The sequence below is a fragment of the Panulirus ornatus genome, chromosome 72, assembly GCF_036320965.1.
Source record: "Panulirus ornatus isolate Po-2019 chromosome 72, ASM3632096v1, whole genome shotgun sequence".
NCBI lineage: Eukaryota > Metazoa > Arthropoda > Malacostraca > Decapoda > Palinuridae > Panulirus > Panulirus ornatus.
The window spans coordinates 4,645,236-4,651,381 of NC_092295.1; the positions used below are offsets into that span (position 1 = coordinate 4,645,236).

Here is a 6,146-nt window from a genome sequence, read left to right on the forward strand (position 1 = left end):
GGGAAAAACAAAGATAAGTGGAACGTTTGAACTAATGGAAGTTTGCTACATTGGGATATATGCACCTGTCTATCTATCTACATATATATATATATATATATATTATATATATATATATATATATATATATATATATATATATATATATATATATATATATATATATATATATATATATATATATATATATATATATATATATATACATATATGTGTGTGTGTGTGACTGTGTTTCTGTGTGTGTGTGTGTGTGTGTGTGTGTAATGATGCAAAGTGAAGACTAAAGTGATAAACACATTTCAAAATATGCCGCTTAGAACTACTCTGTTTTTTGCATGTAATTCTAAAGAAGCGTTCATGTGTAGAAAGCCATACCTGGGAAGCACTCTGAGTATACATAAACATACAATATACACCGCATACATAGTGATGTAGTAGATAGAGAAGTAGACTGTAGTGAGGGAGAGTAAACAAAAACGAATGTTGCGCCTGTTTTTGAGGTCTAATATTTCCCCAGCGACCACTCTCCATGGCTTTGACTTAACTGCATGCATCACTCTGCATACTCCCTATACATTACTGCCATATACGCGCATGCAATATGAATTAAACAGTGTTAGCCTTACCCTCTATGTCCAATATGGTAAGATTTATGAGCTATAAAATTAATGTTCACTTCTATATTTTCCAAAACCCAGTACAAGTACTAATCACTCTGTTTTTCCTCTGCTAAGTTACTTTTAAATGTTTTTCCCCTTCTACGCCGTAGAAACATTAGGTTAATGGATAAGTATTCCATTGTCCATTATCTCAGTACGTATGCAAATGAGATAGTGGAATTTTTAGAAGGATCGAAGTAACTTGCAGTACATAACGATATAGAGATAAAACTTGCATTAGATCATTTTCTTAAAGGTAGGTGTTTAAGTCTCTCATATAGATTAATTCTGAAGAAAATAAGTTTGTGTAGAGGCTTTGATCTCTGAAAACTGCCAATAAACTGAGATTTATTATGATAAGGCTTTATTAGACCAAGAATTGTTCTGGTATCTCAAAGTTTTTCATCAAATAATGACTTGTATTCTGGCATCTCAAGATTTTTATCAAATCCAGAACTTTTTTGATATCTTAAGACTTTTAATCAAATCCAGAACTTTCTTGATATCTCAAGATTATTAATCAATCCCAGAGCTTTCTTGATAGCCTAAGATTTTTAATCAAATCCAGAACTCTCTTGATAACTTAAATATATTATCAGATCAAGATCTTTTATGATACCTGAAAGCCTTATCTTCAAAGCAAGACCTCTGATATTTCAGGGTTTTATGATAACACCAAAACCTCTGAAATCTCAAAGTATGATATCTTTTGCTGTATCCGTTTACACAGGTGGAGAAATTCCTTCATCTGAATCGTAAATTTTTATTGAATTTCATTTGATTAAACCTCTTACTTAAACTGCCTTTATATGTGAAATGATAAAAGCTGATATAGGCTTATCTATAGGACAGCAAACGACAGCCTCAGATTCATCACAGCTAACTACAAGTTCATGCAAATCACAGCTTAATAAAGCTTCATCTATACTCAGCTAACTATGTTCTAAACTATGACACATTGGGTTGCAGTTTTAGATGCATTGCAACTTATCCAATCTCAGCAACCATACAGCACAATATGTTCTGTTTATGACTTTTATTGTGATAATGACAGTTCCCGCCTTGGGCCACGATGCCTATAAAGTATATTTGCTATATCTGTTCCTCTACCCAATAAACGTATAGAAGGAACAACAGACTTGTACCAAGCATTGTTGATTACGCTATATACTCATTACAGGGACTACCCAAGACACCGTTCATTTTGAAGAGATGGGAAAAACGTCCATAATGCAAAGAACTCAGCAGTTTCATATCATGTTAGATTAGAATCCCACATGACAAAGTATAACATTGCTTTGCTTCCTGGTGTTACACAAGGGTATTCTCATATATCATCCAGATATTACTGACACCTACATAGATTTCAGCAACTTCATTAAAAGAAAAATAACATCTATTTTGAATTTATAATCATAAGTAATTATCAAGAAACGTGTACTTATTTCTAGAGGGAATATCACATTTGTGAAAGGTACATAGGTTTGCATTTAGGAATATATGTTCCCACATAACGAATGCTATGTGGTCAGCTATGTATATCATTAGAGGATAACTTTTTTCTCAGTTAATCTAGTGACTTCATTAGAAAAATGATAAGTAATATCAGACATCTGTCAGCAATACAAAATTGAAAAACAGGTTAAGAACTCCAATAATGTCGATTTGGTTGGAAGGCACATATGCTTGCATGAAAGCAGATGTGAGTTGCTTATCACATATCTATTGCTTCTAATAACTCACTATATGTACATGTATATAAAGATGACCATTTGCAAGTAATCAGAGCATTTGGTCAAGCAAAAGCACAGACTTCATGCAAACAGGAGCACCATCCGAAAGCACTCAAGCACGCGTCTGGAGAACATAAAGGACGCTTACGTCACGTCTCCTCGTGCTATGACCACCATACTTACTATAACACTATATCAGAGTACTATATGACTCACCTCTTACATAGTATAGCGTCCAAAGCCTGAAGCGAAGATGATGTGGTAGCTGGTGCCTGCTTTCCACCCTCTTTTTCTCTATCTCTATCTCTTTGCCTTCCTCCTCTCCCGCCTCCATCAAACACCAGTCTGAGGGATCATTCACATGGTCCGTGCATGGCTAATGGCTGCTTGCTGGGAGTTGCCCACCCAACCCCCACCCCGTAGCCCTCCGCAGGAACTGGAAATGGCAAAGAGGAGATTAGTTTGTTGGATATTGTCGGCTCTGACAATGTGGTTCTGCTTGCATCATAGAGAAAAAACACACAAAAGAATGGTCGAGTGAGTTAGACCGCGTTCTCTAGTTTATAGCAAGTTGCTATACATTATCTAGTGGTTGCTAATTATCTATCTATTGGATTATATATCAGGAATCCCCTTTCCCATAACTATGGAGAGATTTCTTCTTGTTCAAAAAAGTATAGAATTAGACACAGACAAAAACGATTGTCCAACCCACCTCTGAGAAAGAAAAGAGATTGAGTCAAATTTTCGTCCATATTTCAAGATGATTTTAGATATCTCAGTACAGTAATCATGGAAATAGCTATCATAAGATATCAAATAGGTCCATAGATGTCACTAGCTTATCACCTTTACTACCGCTGAAGATTAGAAGGATGAAACCATTCTCAAGTCATGAGAGAATGTAAAGGAAAGCGTTGTAATGTTCTTTTCTGCTCCATCGAATTGTCATGAAAATGAATTTCTGTAAAGTATTTTCACCTCGGCACACCAACTGTAAGTCTGTACCGCAGTGGTAAAATCTTTTACATCGCTCGATTTTACAACAGCTCTTAATATCTGTGGAGAACTGTCATGGCTTATCTCTAAGTCCTTCCACTCGAATCTGGGCGTAAAACTTTTACGCTTGCAAGTATATAATTCCTTTAGTGTATCTGTATGTCATGTCACCTGGTGTAACAAATTGATATATGTTATTTTTCACTTTTATATATATATATATATATATATATATATATATATATATATATATATATATATATATATATATATATATATATATATATATATATATATATGTATATATATATATATATATTTAGTATTTACACAAAAATATTTCTCTCAATACCGATCCCTCAAGATGCTCAGCACACAGTTCTATGCAACAACACAGGAACCCTCCCACCCAAACCACTCCATAACTAGCCACCAACCTCCAAGTAGAAATAAAAAGCTTGCTCCCGTCTCACACTTCAGCAAACCCCTACTCACACATATCTCCTCCCTTTCCCCACCTCCCTCCCATCCCTAACAAATATAACAGACAAAAGATATTCACACTGAAATAACCCGGCATTCGCTAAACAACCGTCCTCCCACAGCATAGTCTTAAACTCCACCTTACCAGACATATACACCCATCAGAACCAACTCTCCCTAGACAGACGCGATTCATACCTTCGCGTCTACGCTCTGGATATCAACCATCCTCACTACAGCCACCTAAACAATGACGCCGAACACATACTACTCAGTTTCCCTACACTCTCTTCACATAGACGCACACCCAACATCACTACTCATTAAGACCTATATGAAAAGTCCCTTTTCTTGAAGAGTAAAGACAACACTTATGATCTTCACTCAAAGTGGGATCCTAAGAAAGATATGTGCTTCTAATCACTGATTAAAAGGAAGATATTTCTCTTGATGTGGAAACGAAAATGGATAATGGCTGAGGGCATGACAATAGTATCTTCAGAAGAAGCATCGGAAGCTTGAGATAGTATGGGAGGAAATCATGTTGATGGGCAATCTATGGACATCTCAGTCATCCAACACTGTGAGTCGTCCAGCAAAGGAAGCATCATGCAATATATTTGGTGTTTCCTCAATTTCAAGCCAATCTTGTCATATCAAAACATTTTGAAGATTTTTATCACATCTTATGTGTAATGGCACTCTTTCGTGAACAGAAGAATTGGCCTTTGTCTTCCTATGGAAGAAATGGTTGATAAATCTTAACATGATGCCTACTCAAACTTCCTTAGTGTTTCAAGACATGTTTATAATCCACAATGAAATCTCAGACAACTGTAATGGAAAAAAGAATTCACCTGAGAATTTATTTGCGTCAGATGTCATAAATGAATATGATTCATATCAAATTTATCTTCAGCTTTCAATACATCTGTATGCAGAGAATCACTGGCTACCGTATTACTGTAACAGCTAAAAGCTTTTTGTTACGGATCTATCAATAGATGCTAAGATAGATAAAATCAATCAGGCTACACTGGAGACTAGAATCGTTGTGTTTGTGTGAGGTAAAAGGTTACTCAGTGATTACTAAAGATCAGTCTGTGAAGTTGAACATTGTCGATAGGCTCTCATCATTGGACCATTAGACCAGAGGCACGCAAACCGGTGATCTGATGACCATGTTTGATTTTAAGCATTATGGAAACCATTCTAGAATGCGAGTATAATTCCAGCCTTTTACTACAGATATTTCATGAAAGTCTATAAGACTGGAAGTGAAAAATACAATATAATTTCAATGTCTGAGTTTCATTTGATAGTTGTGAAGTAATTCTGCTATTTCTGATATAGCCAAGTACCTTCTTGTTAGCCAAAATGAATATAGAAACAAGCCTTTGAGTCAATGGATTCCATTTTAGTTCTTAGTTCACATTTGTGACCCCAGATGTATTGACAGTGGCAAGCATTATTCATGATTTAAAGGCCATTTAAGGGATATATAGATATGTCAGGAATCAAATTCAGTTGCTGAAAACAGATTCTCTCTCTCTCTCTCTCTCTCTCTCTCTCTCTCTCTCTCTCTCTCTCTCTCTCTCTCTCTCTCTCTCTCTCTCTCTCTCTCTCTCTCTCTCTCTCTCTCTCTCTCTCTCTCTCTCTCTTCCTGCCTCATAAAGATGGAAAGGTTTTTGAAAGAAAGAAAAACCAAAGGAAAGAAGAGAGTTCCTCAACTTCGCTGTTTGAGGGGAGAAAGAGACATCATATACATAGGTTAGATTATGTCAAGCTTATCTTTTATTTTTCATTCTCATGAAGAACAGACGTAATCAACCAATGAGTTTTTATCATGCCTCATCTTCACAAACTCATCAACGTTTTAGTTTTCAAAATATATCTAATTTCCTTCCTTCTGTTCACATATGGGCTTTTGGTTTTGTCATTTCCTCATTCCTCTTTCACTGACGATTTTTACATATAACCTCAAAGTATCTTGCATGATCGGTGTACAGAAGAGAGATAATGAAAACAATTATTCACCAGAAAATGATGGCTGGGTAAAAAAGATAGATTTGTTGTCAAGGTTCAGTGAACACCGCAATGTCTTTCTGTCGATGTAGTGAGGCTGTGAAACTGCATAACCAACTCTCTAAGATACGTTTCTTCATCCGGCTCAGCCAACATCTTTAAATGTTACAGACGCCATTTAACAGGCGATCAATTGGAACGTACATAAGAACGCTTGTTGGATAAAACAACAAACCAAGAGATATTT

The 6,146-nt window shown here is 35.8% G+C and overlaps 1 long non-coding RNA gene across 1 annotated transcript in view; it reads right to left on the reverse strand.

Annotated features, from left to right (window-relative positions):
* The window catches only part of LOC139748095 (uncharacterized), a 106,660-nt gene extending 103,860 nt beyond the window's left edge, over nt 1-2,800 (reverse strand). Inside the window, exon 1 of the long non-coding RNA XR_011712534.1 lies at nt 2,609-2,800. This is a non-coding gene — a long non-coding RNA (uncharacterized lncRNA). The remainder of the gene's footprint in view (nt 1-2,608) is intronic.
* Nucleotides 2,801-6,146: the final 3,346 nt, after the last annotated feature.